At 42.2% G+C, this 18,751-nt stretch overlaps 3 non-coding genes across 3 annotated transcripts; all 3 read right to left on the reverse strand.

The window, feature by feature from the left end:
* Positions 1-2,479: 2,479 nt before the first annotated feature.
* TRNASTOP-UCA (transfer RNA opal suppressor (anticodon UCA)) lies at positions 2,480-2,566 on the reverse strand. Its single transcript has one exon. It is a non-coding gene; the product is annotated as a tRNA-Sec (tRNA).
* A 5,507-nt stretch (positions 2,567-8,073) lies between these two features.
* Positions 8,074-8,160, reverse strand: TRNASTOP-UCA (transfer RNA opal suppressor (anticodon UCA)). Its single transcript has one exon. It is a non-coding gene; the product is annotated as a tRNA-Sec (tRNA).
* Positions 8,161-17,106: 8,946 nt separating this feature from the next.
* On the reverse strand, positions 17,107-17,193 carry TRNASTOP-UCA (transfer RNA opal suppressor (anticodon UCA)). Its single transcript has one exon. It is a non-coding gene; the product is annotated as a tRNA-Sec (tRNA).
* Positions 17,194-18,751: the final 1,558 nt, after the last annotated feature.

Below are 18,751 nucleotides of genomic sequence, written 5' to 3' on the forward strand. Positions count from 1 at the left end.
GATATTGTTGACACACGATGTAGCATGTAACACACTGCATCTGGTGGCAGGAGATGTGGTAATACAAATGTACCCCTACTATTTCACAAAAAAAGTGTCAAAATGTAAAAAAAAAAACAAGAGGCAGATTGGGACAAGTGCTTTATTAACCACTTGCTTACCGGGCACTTAAACCCCCCTCAGTCCCAGACCAATTTTCAGCTTTCAGCGCTGATGCACTTTGAATGACAATTACGCGGTCATACAACACTGTACCCAAATGACATTTTTATCATTTTTTTCCCACAAATAGAGCTTTCTTTTGGTGGTATTTAGTTACAGCTCGGAGTTTTATTTTTTGCTAAACAAACAAAAAAAGATGCAAAAAAAAATAAATAAATAAATCATGTTTTAATAGTTTGTTATAAAATTTTGCAAACAGGTCATTTTTCTCCTTCATTGAAGTGCGCTGATTAGGCGGCACTGATAGGCTGCATTGGTGGGCACTGATGGGCTGCATTGGTGGGCACTGATAGGCTGCATTGGTGGGCACTGATAGGCTGCACTGGTGGGCACTGATAGGCATAGTTAAGGCGGCACTAATAGGCACAGATAAGGCGGCACCGATGGGCACAGATAAGGCGGCACTGATGGGCAAAGATGGGCACAGATAAGATGGCACGGATGGGTGGCACAGATGGGTGGCACGGATGGGCACTGATAGGTACCACTGATAGATGGGACTGATGGGCACTGATAGGTGGCACTGCTGGGCACTGATGGGCGGCACTGCTGGGCACTGATGGGCGGCACTGCTGGGCACTGATGGGTGGCACTGGGGTGCAGCACCTTTGAGGCAGATTGTGGGCACTGTGGGTGGCACTGTGGGTGGCACTGCTGGGTGGCACTGACGGGGGGCACTTACTTTTTATTAGGGTGGCACTGCAGGGGGCAGGTGGGCACTGGCAGAGGGCAGGTGGGCGCTTGCATTGCTGGCCGTGATCGGCTTTTTTTTTTCTCCTCACGCTGGAATACTAGCCGATTACTGGCTCCGTTATATAACCTGATCAGCTGTCATTGGCTGACAGCTGATCACGTGATAAGGGGTCGGGATTGACCCCTTGCACGGATCGGTGATCAGGCGAGCCTCATGGACTCGCCGATCACAGAGCGCGCCGCTCGTACACGGGACGACGTCAATAGACGTAGTCCCGGAAAAGGAGATCCGCGCTGTAGCCGTCATTTGGCTATAGCGCGGATCTCAAGTGGTTAAAAAATAAAAATGTCCTACGATGTCCATTCATCTTCTTATATCGCTTCTCCGACGGACCCAAAAAGAGGAGAAAAAAAAACGCCACCGATCCGCCTTCATGGGAGGCTCCCACCGTGTGACACCATCGCCTTTAAAATTAGGCCCCCCCCCCGTTGTTATGACGACGTAGCGCGATTACAGCCCTCGGCGCTGCCCGGTTGACTCCTGGGAAATGATGGCAGACACCTCCCGGGAGCACTAGCGCGGGCGCGGGCGCCAAGGGAAATGACGTCAGGCGCCATGGAATGGAAGAGGCAGATTACGAGGGACCCCCTAGCAACAGACCTGAAGAGGTGAGTAAAGAAAACATTTTTTTTCCAAAGGTTGTTCTTTGTACTGAATGCAGTTAAATAATGTTAAATTTGTTTTCTGACTGGAACTCCGCTTTAAGGAAGAAGAGGAAGTCTGAAGATTTCCCCTCCCCCTATGAATTCTTCGGCAGTTCAATAACGCTTCAGGCCCGTGAACTCCCCCCCCACCCCATCCCCCGGCCCATCACACCCGTTGTCTGTTGAAATTCTATTTGTCTGACTTGCTAGTTACATGTTTTAGTTAATGGTTTTGGGGGAATGCGACGTCATGCATGTTGTGATGTTTCAGGGTATTATTACTCTGCGCAACACACTAGGCCTCATACCGCCCGCCCAGTTACCCCGTGCTTCCTGCCCGCTCTCCGGTGCTGCCCGCTGCACTCGTGGCTCCCGGCTGCAGAGAGGCCATGACCACGGCCGGCTCAGAGAGACTTGGGGCTATGGACACCAGATTCTGGGCTATAGCTCCCAAAAGCCCCCCCCTAGCAACGCCCCTGCTGGGAACTGTATTGTTATGTAGCGTATTTATGCTCTGCGGCGCAGTACAGAGTGGAATGTACCCTGTCAAAGCATTTGTTTTCTGTATATTTTTATGCAAAATAAAGTATACATTTTCAATACATATACAGGTCATAGCCCTGGGAACCCCTTAACGTGCCCCCCCCCCCCAAGTTTGGCTGAAAAGAGATGGTGCCACCCTTCTGGCAGGAAAAGCAGGTGACGCCATGGTCGGGGGGAGTCCTGTGATCTCTGCAGGGAGGTGATAAATACCTGCCAGGGGGGCACTGACACATTAATCAGTATACAGTTAAACTGAAATAACTTATTAAAATAAAAGTCAGACTTATTTCATGGTAATTTTGCTGCTGACCGCCAACGCCCAGAGGGTGGAATTGAACCACTCTGCCGCTAGGCAGCTACAGGTTTGAAGCCAGCACCCCAGACCACTGAGGATCATCTGGGCAATGTTATTGGTCATCCCATATTGTATATAAAGCCACAGCTGATTGGATAATTCAGCTTAGGGAGGATTTTATTTTTATTTTTTTAAATAAAAATGTTAAATGAAATATAAAAAGAAAATTCTAATGTTAGGATTGTGATTGGCAGGGAGCTCAATGAATAATCCAATCACAACGCAGTATATGCAGGAGAAGATGCAGCAGGGAGCAGAGCCCGTGCTGGCCCAGCTGCATGCTGTGCTGTTAAAAGCATTCTGGGTATTGGCAAATGTGAACATATTTACATATTTAAAGAAAAAAAAAAAAAAAAAGGTTGAACTCCCATCCGCTTATCAGATGAAGACTTTGTACCGTTTTATCAGTTTTTAGATAAACAGTTTGTTGGAAGAAATATAATCTTTATTGCTTTTTTTTTTTTTTTAAAGCCGTACCTCTGTATGGAATGTGATTATTGATGATTATTGAGGATATCTGTACAGGGGGTGGCCATAATTTTTTCCATCTGCACACTCTGCTTTCTTGCTTGTAGTTCTCACAATGCAAGCCAATGAGCCAACCATCTCTAAAATCAACGCACACCCTGTGTGGCTGATAGCTCAACAGTGATTTTCTTAGAGCTCCCTCTAGTGGTCCTACATCCCTTTCCATAGCCACTTGCCCTCCAGAAGATTTAGCAGCCCCCCCCCCCCCCCCCTTCGGTCTTGACCAGGAATTTTTTTTTGCCAAATGGCACTGCATTATTTTAATTTACAATTGCGCCATTGTACACAAATTAAAAATGATGTCCTTTTTTTCACACAAATAGAGCTTTTATTTGGTGGTATTTGTGAGGTTCTTATTTTTTTGCGTTATAAACAAAAAAAGAGCGACAAATAAAAAAAAAAAATGTATATATATATATAATTTTTTTTTAAATTTGTCACTCTTTTTTATAGCAGAAAATATTCATAAAACGATCTATCTATATCTATCTATCTATCTATCTATCTATCTATCTACCTATATACCTATATATATATATATATATAATTTTTTTTTTTTGTCGCTTTTTTATAGCAGAAAATAATCATAAATATATATATATATATATATAATTTATTTATTTTATTTAGATAGATAGATAGATAGATAGATAGATATAGATAGTTTATATATATATATATATGTATATATATATATATATATATATATATATATATATATATATATATATAATTTTTTTTTTTAATTTGTCGCTTTTTTATAGCAGAAAATAATCATAAAAAATATATATATATATATATATATATATATATATATATATAATTTATTTATTTTATTTAGATAGATAGATAGATAGATAGATAGACATAGATAGTTTATATATATATATATATATATATATATATATATATATATATATATAATTTTTTTTTTTAATTTTGTCGCTTTTTTATAGCAGAAAATAATCATTAAAAAAAAAAAAAATATATATATATATATATATATATATAATTTATTTATTTTATCTAGATAGATAGATAGATAGATATAGATAGATATACATAGATAGTTTTTTATGATTGTTTTCTGCTATAAAAAAGAGTGACAAATTAAAAAAAATATATATATATATATATATATATATATATATATATATATATATATATATATTAATAATATATATATATATATATATATATATATATATATATATATATATATATATATATATATATATATATATATATATATATATATATATATTTTATTTTTATTTTTTATGATTACTTTCTGCTATAAAACATCCAATAAAAAAATGTAAAAAATCAAATTTCGTCATCAATTTAGGCCAATATGTATTCTGTTACATATTTTTGGTACAAAAAATCCCAATTAGAATATATTGATTGGTCTGCACAAAAATTTATAGCGTGTACAAACTACGGGATAGATTTATGGACTTTTTATTCTTTTTTTTTTTGTTTTTACTAGTAATGGCGGCGATCAGTGATTTTTAGCAGGGCTGCGACATTGCGGCGGACATATCTGACACCTAACTGACACTTTGTGGGAACCAGTGACACTAATACAAAGATCAGTGCTAAAAACATGCACTGTCACTGTACTAATGACACTGGCAGGGAAGGGGTTAAACATCTAGGGGTGATAAAAGTGTGCCCCTCCACCCCCAACCCCCAGCACATCTCTGTGACCCCCCCTCCACCCCGCTTTTACCCCATGGTCACTCACTAATCAATGTCGATGACAGTCTGTGGTCAGCATCTCCCCCTGCACCTCAGATCACTATGCAGTGGGGCAAGGTGGCGATCGGCAGCTCTGTGGTGTCTGTGGGCGGCGGGATCTCCCTGGGGCTTGTAGTTCTCTTCCCGAGTGTATATTGTGGAGAGGGGAGGGGCCTCTGACCCGGGGCATCTATCAGCATGTGTGTACAAGCAGAGCGGCCCACGTGTAAACTGAAGAGTGAAACTGATAGATGCCCCGGGTCAGAGGCCCCTCCCCTCTCCATTGGACTCTACAAGCCCCAGGGAGATCCCGCCGCCCACGGACACCACAGAGCTGCCGATCACCGCCTCCCACCTCGCCCCACTGCATATTGCACTGACAGGCAGAGATGCAGGGGGAGATGTTGGGTCTTGGGCTCCACCCCCCATCTCTCCAATCCGGGGACAAATCCGGGGACAGGCGGTCTCTGGGGAAAGTGGGCTCAATCCAAGGACTGTCCCCAGAAATCGGGGATGTCTGGTCACCCAACCTGGCAGAGGGTTTCCCCTACACCCAGAGCCGGTACAGGGGGGGGGGGGGGGTGGATGCCCTGGGCAGTACTATTTACTGGAGGGAGTGGGGAGGTACAGCCGCGCAGGTTCCGACAGTGTGCTTCTAAAATCTGGCTGTACACACACACCAGCCGCTAATAGCTGCCCCCGGCACAAGCCTAGAATAGACCAGCCCTTGCCTTCACTTCTTCCCTCCCCTTAAGGCCCGTACACACGATCTGACTTTTTGGCAACAAACATGCAAATTAGCTGTTTTAAGGCAACATCCGACCCCGCGTGCACGCTCCATCGGACAAACTTTTTCGGTTTTCATCTGACTTTTGTTGGCGGTACGAACGGACAAACTTTCCGGCAAACAAAAGTCCGATGGAGCAAAATCAGATTATGTGTACAGAAAACCCATCGGACTTTTGTACAAAGTACAAACACGCCATTCTCAGAACAAATGCAAAAGATCAGACAACAATACAAAAGTTGTCCAAAGGTGGCGGTAAAGAGCAGAAAAAAACACGTGATTTGGTGAAAGTTGGCTGAAAAAGTCCTGCCGTGTGTATGCAATACAAGTTCACGGCCGACGCCCTTTGTTCAAAAATCCACGGGAAAGTTTGTATGTGTGAGGCTTTAGAGGCGCTTTGTATTCCTGGCCCGGCGTGACGGCACTCACTGAGAGGCCGGCTAGAGGAAGTGGTTATACAGTATTGTGTGTATATATATATATATATATATATATATATATATATATATATATATATATATATGTGTGTATCAAGGTCCCAGGCCTCCTCTAGTCTAATGAGAACCTTCAGAGCCGAGAACTGCTGACATCCTTCTGTATAGAGTGGGTTGTGAGGCATGGTGGGTGTAGAGGCAAGATAGATTCATTGGGCGCCAGACACTTCTTGAATGCAAAGAGAGTTTATTATTTCTCTTGAATAGAACGGTACGAGAGAGGGTTAGGGCCAGGACACCCTTAGATAGTTGTAATGCTAATTGGCAGACTCTGAGACTTCTACAGGAGGACAGCCATGCAGGGAAAGGCCTCCAGCCGGGCACCACATCTGCATGTGTAGACACGCTGTCTCCTATGGCAACAGTCTTAGAACAGTTTCCAACTCAAAACAAACTGAGCTCTCAGTCTCTCTCACTAGACCTTCTGATCCCCTGCCACTGAATCCCTTGAGCTCCTCCAATCTCCATGGTGGTATCTTCCTCAAGTGTCACCCCCGCCTCTCCGCTGGGTCCCTAGCTTGGCACTCCAGATGCCTCTCAAGCTTCACCCCACCGGCCTTCTCAGTCCCTGGCTTGGCTCACAAGGCTGCTCTGCAAGCCTCACCTCCACTGGTTGAGTCCCTGGCTTGATACCCACTGAAGTTTCCCGATTCTTCACCGTCCCCGGGTTGGTGAGAATACGGCTCCGGTACTTGCTGCAGTTACTCACTGTGGTCCCCGGTAATACGGTGGAGGGACCCTTAGTGGTGACAGCTTCTCCTCTACCTCCGACCACGTCAGGTTCTCCGGCCGGCAGAACCGTCACTTCTGGTTGGACTGCAAGCCGCAGTCACAACTCTGCGCTGCTCTCTTACTTCTGGATAGGCCCTCAGACAGCCTAGCAGCCAGATCTGCCCAGGATAGGCCCAATCTTCGGCCTAGCAGCCCCGGGCACCACAACACACCTCCACCCAGACAGAACCCCAATCACCTGACCTCACCCGAATATATAGGTTCTCCCAGCAGGCCAAGGGATTCAAGAAAACCCCTGCCCATTGGCTGAGACGCCCCATATACTCCTAATCCACCATTACATTGCCCCTGTCTTATCTAATGCCACCAAGCGCCCGCGCCACCTAGTGACAAAAGAGAAAAGTGCAGCAATCACAGACTTAGGGGTGAGATCATTTGATCCTCAACAATTGGCCAAGGTTGCTATACCTGGCAAGTAGATTTAGGAGCAACCCAGCCTAAACACCAGGGGTGCTACATATAGTGCGTACACCCGCGAGTACAGACACATTGGCGTCTATGGGAAACCTTGGTCAGCTTGACATGGCACTGCTCCCGAATCATACGTGACAGGGTCACCAAACCTGGGGAGCACCGAGAGGGGAGCCACAAGACTACAACATATCTGATTTTGGGATCGGCCAGCTTGCCTTGGTAATCCACCATGTCATAGCCCTGGGTCCCCTTAACGTGCCCCCCAAGTTTGGGTGAAAAGAGATGGTGCCGCCCTTTTGGAAGGAAAAGCAGATGAGGCCATGGTCAGGGGGAGTCCTGTGGGAGGTGATAAGGTGATAAATACCTGCCAGGGGCACTGACACATTAATCAGTATACATTTAAGCTGAAATAACTTATTAAAAGAAATGTTGGACTCATTACATGGATTATTTTGCGGCTGAACGCCAACGCCCAGAGGGTGGAGTTGAACCACTCTGGCGGGGGCTTAATTCGGGTTTCTTTCCCACCAGAAGGGCCCTCAGAACCCCCATCTTACCAGCAAGGATACTATACAGCCTGCCATCCCAGCTGAAAGACCAGAATGATGGCAGAGTGCCCCCTACTGGACAATGATAAGAACAGGTATCGTTAGTAGAGTGCCCCCTACTGGACAATGATAAGAACAGGTATCGTTAGTAGAGTGCCCCCTACTGGACAATGATAAGAACAAGATACACTTGATCTTAACCAAAAGGTCAAGAGAGAATTCACAAATTCCTTTACCACGGACCACCAACGCCCAGAGGGTGGAATTGAACCACTCTGCCGCTAGGCAACTACAGGTTTGAAGCCTGCACCCCAGACCACTGAGGATCATCTGGGCAATATTTCTGGTCATCCAATATTGTATATAAAGCCTGAGCTGATTGGACGAGTCAGCTTAGGGAGGGTTTATTTATTTATTTATTTATTTATTTATTTATTTATTTATTTATTTATTTATTTCCCCCTAAATATAAAAATTCTAATATTAGGATTGTGATTGGCAGGGAGCTCAATGAATAATCCAATCACAACGCAGTATATGCAGGAGAAGATGCAGCAGTGAGCAGAGACCGTGCTGGCCCAGCTGCATGCTGTGCTGTGAAAAGCATTCTGGGTATTGGCAGATGTGAACATATTTACATATATTAAAAGAGAAAGAAAAAAAAAAGGTTGAACTCCCATCCGCTTATCAGATGAAGACTTTGTACCGTTTTATCAGTTTTTAGATAAACCGTTTGTTGGAAGAAATATAATCTTTATTGCTTTTATTTTATTTTTATTTTTTAAAGCCGTGCCTCTGTATGGAATGCGATTATTGATGATTATTGATGATATCTGTATGGGGGGGGGGGGGGGGCCGCCATCGATTTTTCCATCCTCACACTCTGCTTTCTTGCTTGTAGAACTCACAATGCAAGCCGATGAGCCAACCATCTCATTAAAATCAACGCACACCCTGTGTGGCTGATAGCACAACAGTGATTTTCGTGAAGCTCCCTCTAGTGGTTATCTTACACCCCTTTCCATATCCACTTGCCCTCCAGAAGATTTACCCCCCCCCCCCCACTTCATGACCAGGCCATTTTTTTTGCCCTATGGCGCTGTGTTATTTTAAATGACAATTGCGCGGCCGTGCGACATTGTACACAAATTAAAAATGATGTCATATTTTTTTCCCACAAATAGAGCTTTCTTTTGGGGGTATTTGATCACCTGTGAGGTTCTTATTTTTTGCATTATAAACAAAAAAAGAGCAAAAAAAATTATAATAATATATATATATATAATATATATCATAACAAAATAATATAAATAATCATAACAAAAAATCAATCAATATATATATATATATATATATATATATATATATATATATATATATATATATATATATATATATATATATGTGTGTGTGTGTGTATATTGATTTTTTGTTATGATTATTTTCTGCTATAAAAAAGAGCGGCAAATTTTATAAAAACAATATATATATATATATATATATATATATATATATGTTTTTTTTTTTTTTATGATTATTTTCTGCTATAAAATAGAGCGGCAAATTTTATAAAAATAATATATATATATTTTATGATTATTTTCTGCTATAAAAAAGAGCAACAAATTTTATTAAAAAATTTATATATATATATTTTTTTTTTTTTCGCTATAAAACATCCAATAAAAAAACGTAAAAAAAAAAATATTTCTTCATCAATTTAGGCCAATATATATTCTGCTACATATTTGTGGCACAAAAAAATCCCAATTAATATATATATACATATCTATATATATATATATATATATATTTTTTTTTTTTTTTCGCTATAAAACATCCAATAAAAAAATGTAAAAAAAATATATTTCTTCATCAATTTAGGCCAATATATATTCTGCTACATATTTGTGGCACAAAAAAAATCCCAATTAAAATATATAATCAATCTGTGCAAAAGTTATATCGTCTACAATCTACAGGATAGATTTATGGACTTTTTTTTTTTTTCAATTCTAATTTTATTTAAAATTATTATAAAGTATTACACATGATTAAACAATTTCAAACATATACATTACTTACATACATAGTGATCACATTTATTATTATTATTATTTTTTTTTAAACGAATGGACCTTTTATTATTATTATTATTTTTTTTTAAACGAATGGACCTTAGAAATGGATAATATAGAGAGAATGGTGATACTTTTAGCACAAGAATTAGATACGTACGAAAGGTGCCTCCTGGTTTGGACTCCCTGGAGACAGCATAGGAAATTGATAAAAAGTTGAGGAAGAAGAAGGAGGGAAGAAATGGAAGGAAAGACTTTGCTAGGGGGAGAGAGGAAGAGAGGAGAGAAAAAGGGGGGGGAGGGGGGGTTGTGTGTTTATTTTTAATTTTTTTTATAATTTTTTTTTTTTCTTTTATATATATATATTTTTTTTCTTTTTTTTTTTTTTTCTTTTATATATATATATATTTTTTTGGAAGGAAAGCAAATTTTATAAAAACAATATATATATATATATATATATATATATATATATATATATATATATATATGTTTTTTTTTTTATGATTATTTTCTGCTATAAAATAGAGCGGCAAATTTTTATAAAAATAATATATATATACATTTTTTTTTTCGCTATAAAACATCCAATAAAAAAAATGTAAAAAAAAAAATATTTCTTCATCAATTTAGGCCAATATATATTCTGCTACATATTTGTGGCACAAAAAAATCCCAATTAAAATATATAATCAATCTGTGCAAAAGTTATATCGTCTACAATCTACAGGATAGATTTATGGACTTTTTTTTTTTCAATTCTAATTTTATTTTTAAATTATTATAAAGTATTACACATGATTAAACAATTTCAAACATATACATTACTTACATACATAGTTATCACATTATTATTATTATTATTTTTTTTTTTAAACGAATGGACCTTAGAAATGGATAATATAGAGAGAATGGTGATACTTTTAGCACAAGAATTAGATACGTACGAAAGGTGCCTCCTGGTTTGGACTCCCTGGAGACAGCATAGGAAATTGATAAAAAGTTGAGGAAGAAGAAGGAGGGAAGAAATGGAAGGAAAGACTTTGCTAGGGGGAGAGAGGAAAGAGAGGAAGAGAAAAAGGGGGGAGGGGGGGGGGGGGGGTTGTGTGTTTATTTTTTATTTTTTTTTTATTATTATTTTTTTTTTCTTTTATATATATATATATATTTTTTTTTTTTTTCTTCCTCTATTTTTTTTTTCTATTATGTGTTAAAGTATTCAAGATATGTGTTAAAAAAAATAATAATAATAATAATAATAGATTTATGGACTTTTTATTCTTTTTTTTTTTTTTTTTACTAGTAATGGCAGTGATCAGTGATTTTTAGCGGGGCTGCGACATTGCGGCGGACATATCTGACACCTGACACTTTGTGGGAAACCAGTGACACTAATTCAAAGATCAGTGCTAAAAACATGCACTGTCACTGTACTAATGACACTGGCAGGGAAAGGGGTTAAACATCTAGGGGCGATCAAAGGGATAAATGTGTGCCTAGCCAGTGTTTATGTGCTGCTATTACTAAGGCACGTGCTTTGCGGTGGAAACAAAATCCATCACTTGCGCCATCGGGATGGAGATCTGTATTGTTTAGCGCTCAGTTCTGTGGCTCTCCTCGCCGATCAGCGGGTGCCGGTGGTCATCCATTGGCCGGCACCAGCCGATTGGCTTCTCCTGTGAGTAATCACAGCAGAGGTGGCGCACCGGATGCACGTGCATGCCCCCCCTCCCCCCTCTACTCCGAAGTGCAGAATCACATGTATATATACGTGATTCTGCATGGAGCGGCCGCCCTCAAGCAGTAAAACTGCTATAGGGCAGTTGGCAACTGGATATAGAATATAACTTTTATTAATATAATAATAAAGTAACATTGTAAAAGTGACATAAAAATGACTTTGAAGTAAAACTTGAAAACAGAAAGTTTAGTCCTGCTGGATGACTTCAGGTCTTTTGCAGGTACGAATATGTAAAACATTAAAAAAAAGTATCTATACTGTTTAAAATCAGTACTGTACGGTCTCACCTTGCTCTGCACATGCTCAGTTGCTTAATAATCAAGGCACTGTGCCTAAAATCAGAGCCCCCTAGAGGCTAATCAGCTGACAGCTTTAAGATTTACTGTTGCTGAAGGGGGAAGAAAGCAAACAGGAATGACGCCGACTTTGCAGCGGGAACACAGATTAGGGAGGAAGCAGTGGCGTCTGGAGGGGGGGGGGGGGGGCTGAGGGGAGGGCTGGAGCCCCTAGTGGGCCCTCAAAAAAGCCCTGTGTCTCGGGCATTCATAATTGCATTATTAGTCTCACTCAGCTGTCACGTACCTGGTGGTTGAGCCCACGGATGCTGGGAGCGGCTACTCATATTCCTCCGGCTCAGGAACTCCTGGTAGAGGAGACAGAGGTTCTAGAGCGCGGAAGGGGCACAAGTGCCAAGCAGGACACAGGTGTCAAGCTCCGGGTACTGGAGAGGAGCAGATGCAGCAGGAACAGCGACCAGCAGGAGGTGAGAGCAGCAGAAGACGCACACACGCTGGAGCAGCGGGGAAGGTGTTCTGTAGTACGGCTTCTCACAACAGACCCGTAAGCAGGTAAGGCAGGATACTGGAAGACTGGCACAGTAGAGGGACAGCAGACTGGACAAAGTTGTGGACAAGCCGGGTCAGGAACAGGCAGGCAGGTAGGTACCAAATCAGCAGGCAGAAGAATCGTCAGACAAGCCGGGGTCGGGGGCAGGCAGCAAACAAGTGGTAGTCAGGGTAAGCCGGGTCACAGGAACGAACAAGTAGTAAGCAGGAGCAGAGGGGTCACGACAGGAACGCTGTAGACCGGACAGCAAGGAGGCAAGGCAACAGGTCCCTTTAAGTAACCCCTTTGGCGCCAAGAGCTGTCACGGCGTGCTCCTGCGCGCGCTCCCGCGTGCACACGCGCACGCCCAGCAACACCAGCGCGCACCCGCGTGCGCCCATCTGCGTCAACGCACACCCGCGTGCGCCCAACAGCATTAACGCGCACCCGCGTGCGCCCATCAGGACATCTGCGCACCCGCGTGCGCCCACCTATGTTAGCGCGCACCCGCGTGCGCCCACCTGCGTTAGCGCGCACCTGCGTGCGCCCACCTGCGTTAGCGCGCACCCGCGTGCGCCGACAGACACTCACAACAGGGGCTTTGCGGCCCGAACCTTCAGAAGCAGACAGATGACTGGGCTGACCTTCTTGACATCAGCGCAGCCAGGGGGGGGGGGGGGGGGGGAATCGATCCGACTCCGAGCGTGGTCAAGTGACATAGCAAGTCCCGCCTCCTGGAACCGGGAGCGCCTGTGATAGACGTCGCACTGGTCCAATGCCGGGACCGCGGGACGTGTGACGTCCATCATAGGTTGCCGCCGAGTGTCCAGGAGGCAGGGATGACACCCGCGCTCGCTCTGCGTCAATGGGCGGGCCGCGGGCGGCTCTCTTATCCCGGGCTCGGTCTGCCTGGTGCGTCCACCGGCTGGCCAAATACCCGAATGAAGCCGGAATCGGCTACGATCGGCTCTCCGATGTAGTAACCCGAGACGATGTCATGACATCACTTCCAGTTTACTCGGGCAGCCAATGGCACCGATTTGAGAAAAAAAAACAAAAAAACAATGAGTGTTCCAAAACTTTTGCCGTTTTGAATACTTTTAAGGGCAAAGAGTACCTGTCACCACCTATTACTGTCACATGGGATGTTTATATTCCTTGTGACAGCAATAAAATTATCAGAATGAATTTTTTTTAAAGAGACGGTGTAAAAAAAAAAAAGAAAAAGAAAAAAAAAGAAATAATAAAATAAAAAAAAAAAAAGAAATTTAAATCGATCCGTCCCTCGAAGCTCGCGCGCAGAAGCAAAACGCATACGTAAGTCGCGCCCGCAAATGTAAACGGTGTTCAAACCACACACATGAGGCATCGCCGCGATCGTCAGAGCGAGAGCAATAATTCTAGCGCTAGACCTCCTCTGTAGCACTACATTTTTAGGTACTGCAGTTTGTCGCCATTCCAGGAACATACGCGATTTCAAAGCGTGACGTGTCAGGTATCTATTTACTCGGCGTAACATCATCTTCCACATTATACAAAACAATTGCGCTAACTTTACAGTTTTTTTTTTTTGTTTGTTTTTTTATTCATGAAAATTTCTTTTTTTTTTTTTTCTCAAAAATAGCGCTTGAAAGACCGCTGCGCAAATACCGTGCGACATAAGAAATTTGCAATGATCGCCATTTTATTCTCTAGGGTCTCTTCCAAAAAAAAAAAAAAAAAAACATTTTATATAATGTTCGGGGGTTCTAAAGTAATTTTCTAGCAAAAAAAATTGTTTTCGAGTTCGAATCGTTTTCAAATCAATTTCAAATAGTTTTCAAATTCGAATCGTTTTCCAAAGTAAAGAAAATAGGATGGAAATTAAAGGAATAGAATAGAAAAAAATATATAATAAAAATAGAAAGAAGATAACCATCTTCTGAAATGTGAATAGAAAAGAATAGAATAGAAAATAATCTAATTAAAAGAAAAATAGCATAAAAACAGAAATAATATAACCATTTCCCAAATTTCAAATAGAATAAATTTGAATTTGAATAAAATGGAAGAGAATAGAATAGAAAATAACAGAACAATATAGAAAAAAAACATAGAATAGAATAGAAAGAATAAAACCATCTTCCTATTCTAATCTATTCTTTTCAAATCTATTCAAATTGATTCTATTTGAATTTTGGGAAATAGTTATATTCTTTCTATTCTTTTCTGTTTGTTTATTCTATTCTTTTTTTTTCTTCTCTAATTCAAATTTAGTCTATTCGAAATTCGGAAGCTGGTTATACTCTTTCTATTCTATTCTGTTGTTTTTTTCGACACTATTCTGTTTTTTTTTTCTATTCTAGTCTATTCTTTTCTATTCTATTCAAATTCAAATTGATTCTATTTGCATTTTGGGAAATGGTTATATACTTTCTACTCTATTGTTTTTTAAATTATTTTCTTTTCTCTTTTATTAGAGTGTATTCTTTTTGTTCTATTCTATTCTTTTCTTTTCTTATTTATTCAAATTTATTTTGTTTGAAATTCGGATTTCAGAAGATGGTTATATTCTTTCTATTTTATTCTATTCTTTTTGTATTCTATTCTATTAATTTCTATTCTTTTATTTTCTATTTTGTTCGGTTTTATTATATTCTTTAATTTTCTATTTTGTTCTGTTTTATTATATTCTTTAATTTTCTGTTATATTCTATTTTTTTTTCTATTCTATTCCTTTATTTTCTATTCAATTTTATTTTCTTTGGAAATTGAAAAACTATGCGAATTTAAAAGCTATTTGAATTTGAAAACTGTTCCAATTAGAAAACGAATCGAATTAGAAAACTTTTCGAATTCAAAAAACTATTTGAAATTGATTTGAAAACTATTCAAATCAATTTCGAATTTGAATTTTGTCCGAATTTTATTTATTTTTTTGTTATTTCAGATTGATTTAAATAAAGTACTTTTGTAATTTGTAAATTTTCGGGAATGAAATGAACTGCACATGTCTAGGCAGCAAAAAACCAAAGTCCAAAGGCAGCCAAGGAGCATTGGGTGAGGGGCTCTCGCAAAGAGAGACACCAACCCCACCCCCACCCAAAAGGCCCAGAAGACTCCACTCCTCATGATCAGCCAAAGGCAACCCAAGAGCATTGGGCAAGGGGCTCTCCCAAAGAGAGATGCCATCCCACTTCCCACCAAAAAGGCTCAGAAGACTCCACTCCTTGTGATCAGGCGAAGGCACCCAAGAAGCATTGGGTGAGGGGCTCTCCCAAAGAGAGACACCAACCCCACCCCCACCCAAAAGGCCCAGAAGACTCCACTCCTCATGATCAGCCAAAGGCAACCAAGGAGCATTGGGCGAGGGGCTCTCCCAAAGAGAGATGCCATCCCACTTCCCCCCAAAAAGGCTCAGAAGACTCCACTCCTTGTGATCAGGCGAAGGCACCCAAGGAGCATTGGGTGAGGGGCTCTCCCAAAGAGAGACGCCACCCCCCCCCCCCCCACCCACCAAAAAGGCCCAGAAGACCATTCCTCATGATCAGCTGACCTCAACCAAAGAGCATTGGGTGAGGGGATCTCCCAAAGAGAGGTGCCATGCCCCCAACCACCAAAAAGGTTCAGAAGACTCCACTTCTCGTTATCCCAAAGAGAGACACCAGCCCCCCCTCCACCTTTCCCAAGGCAGGAGAATAAAGACCCTAGGGGCCACACATTCTCAACCCCAGACCTCAGGATAGGCACAAAGATCCATATGCTACAATCTGGTGAGTGAAAATAACCCAAATATAAAGTGCAGGTGGCACATGTGGCGAGACAAAAAATAAAAAAGGTGCCAATGCAGTGGTTGTCAAGTTATGAGCTAAAGGGGACCTCAAATGTGGACCCTGACATCACCAAAGGGCCACACATAATGTTCAGTATATATAATGCTGTACAGGACTGTCAGAGACTGCAGACCTAATAGAGGAAATGAGGGTCAAAGAGTGAGGACATAGGGGGAGGGGCTGGATATATTGTTGGGTGGGGAGATGTTGCAGAAGACAATATAAAACTGGGAAGATGTTACATGAGACTGGTAGAGATCAATGCTATGATCTTAATCAGGGTTCCCACTACAGACTGCTGAGTGCCGCACATCATATACCAAAGAACCCCCCCCCCCCCCCCCACCCGGGTGGCAGGTTGGGCTCCAGGGTTGACCCTGCAGCCTGGTAAGAAAAATTGCCCCAGTCTCTGCCAAAAGGCCTAGCCCATGAAGTATGAGGTGTTGATGGCCTAGTGCTGTTTCATAAAATGGGGTACCAAGCCCATCATGTTACTCCAACGCTGGGTCACCACTCCCGTTGCCCCTCAAAACCACAACAGGGAAATACTCCCAAACTTCACCTTACCCAGCGGGGGCTTAATTTGGGTTTCTTTACCACCAGAAGGGCCCTCAGAACCCCCCATCATACCAGCAAGGATACTATACAGCCAGCCATCCCAGCCTAAAGACCAGAATGATGGCAAAGTGCCCCCTACTGGACAATGATAAGAACAGGTATCGTTAGTAGAGTGCCCCCTACTGGACAATGACAAGAACAAGATACACTTGATCTTAACCAAAAGGTCAATAGATGTTTCATGAATTCCTTTACCACAGACCACCAACACCAAGAGGGTGGAATTGAACCACTCTGCCGCTAGGCAGCTACAGGTTTGAAGCCTGCACCCCAGACCACTGAGGATCATCTGGGCAATGAAACCTTCCATCCCATGTTATATATAAAGCCGAAGCTGACGGGACGATTCAACTTAGGGAGGTTTTTTTTCCCCCCAAAGAGGGACACCAACCCCACCCCCATCCAAAAGGCTCAGAAGACTCCATTCCTTGTGATCAGCCAAAGGCAGCCAAGGAGCATTGGGTGAGGGACTCTCCCAAAGAGAGACACCAACCCCACCCCCACCCAAAAGACTCAGAAGACTCCACTCCTTGTGATCAGCCAAGGAGCATTGGGTGAGGGGCTCTCCCAAAAAAGAGAAGCCACCCAAAAGGCTCAGAAGACTCCACTCCTCATGATCAGCCAAAGGCAACCAAGGTGCGTTGGGTGAGGGGCTCTCCCAAAGTGAGACACCAACCCCACCCCCACCCAAAAGGCCCAGAAGACTCCACTCCTCATGATCAGCCAAAGGCAACCAAGGAGCATTGGCGAGGGGCTTTCCCAAAGAGAGACATCAACCTCCCCTCCACCTTTCCCAAGGCAGGAGAGTAAAGAACCTAGGGGCCACACATTCTCATCCCCTCTAGCCCTTAGGATAGACACAAAGACCCATATGCAACAATCTGGTGAGTGAAAATAACCCAAATATAAAGTGCAGGTGACACATGTGGAGAGACAATAAATAAAAACGGTGCCAATGCAGTGGTTGTCAACTTATGAGCTAAAGGGAACCTCAAATGTGGCCCCTGACATCACCACAGGGCCACACATAACATTCAGTATATATAATGCTGTATAGGACTGTCAGAGACTGCAGACCTAATAGAGGACATGAGGGTCAAAAAGTGAGGACATAGGGGGAGGGGGCTGGGGGCAGGATATATTGTTGGGTGGGGAGATGCTGCAGAAGACAATACAAAACTGGGAAGATGTTACATGAGACTGGTAGAGATCAATGCTATGATCTTAATCAATGTTCCCACTACAGACTGCTGAGTGCCGCACATCATATACCAAAGGGCTGCAGCCGCCCCCCCCTCGGGTGGCAGGTTGGGCTCCAGGGTGCCAATGGTTTGACCCTGCAGCCTGGTAACAAAAATTGCCCCAGTCTCTGCTAAAAGGCCTAGCCCATGAAGTATGAGGTGTTGATGGCCTAGTGCTGTGTCATAAAATGGGGTCACAAACCCATCATGTTACTCCAGCGCTGGGTCACCACTCCCGTTGCCCCTCAGAACCACAACAGGAAAATAATCCCGAACTTCACCTTACCCAGCTGGGGCTTAATTCGGGTTTCTTTCCCACCAGAAGGTCCCTCAGAACCCCCATGTAACCAGCAAGGATACTATACAGCCAGCCATCCCAGCTTAAAGACCAGAATGATGGCAGAGTGCCCCCTACTGGACAATGATAAGAACAGGTATCGTTAGTAGAGTGCCCCCTACTGGACAATGATAAGAACAGGTATCGTTAGTAGAGTGCCCCCTACTGGACAATGAGAAGAACAATATACTGTTGTGAATTCATTAAGAAAAAAATAATAATAATACATTCATATTTACTGTCAAAGAGGTGAGATTGTTTAGGCCTTAGGAACA

This window comes from Lithobates pipiens, unplaced genomic scaffold, assembly GCF_037356315.1.
Source record: "Lithobates pipiens isolate NorthernLeopardFrog02 unplaced genomic scaffold, aLitPip1_a1.2 Scaffold_19, whole genome shotgun sequence".
NCBI classification, from domain to species: domain Eukaryota; kingdom Metazoa; phylum Chordata; class Amphibia; order Anura; family Ranidae; genus Lithobates; species Lithobates pipiens.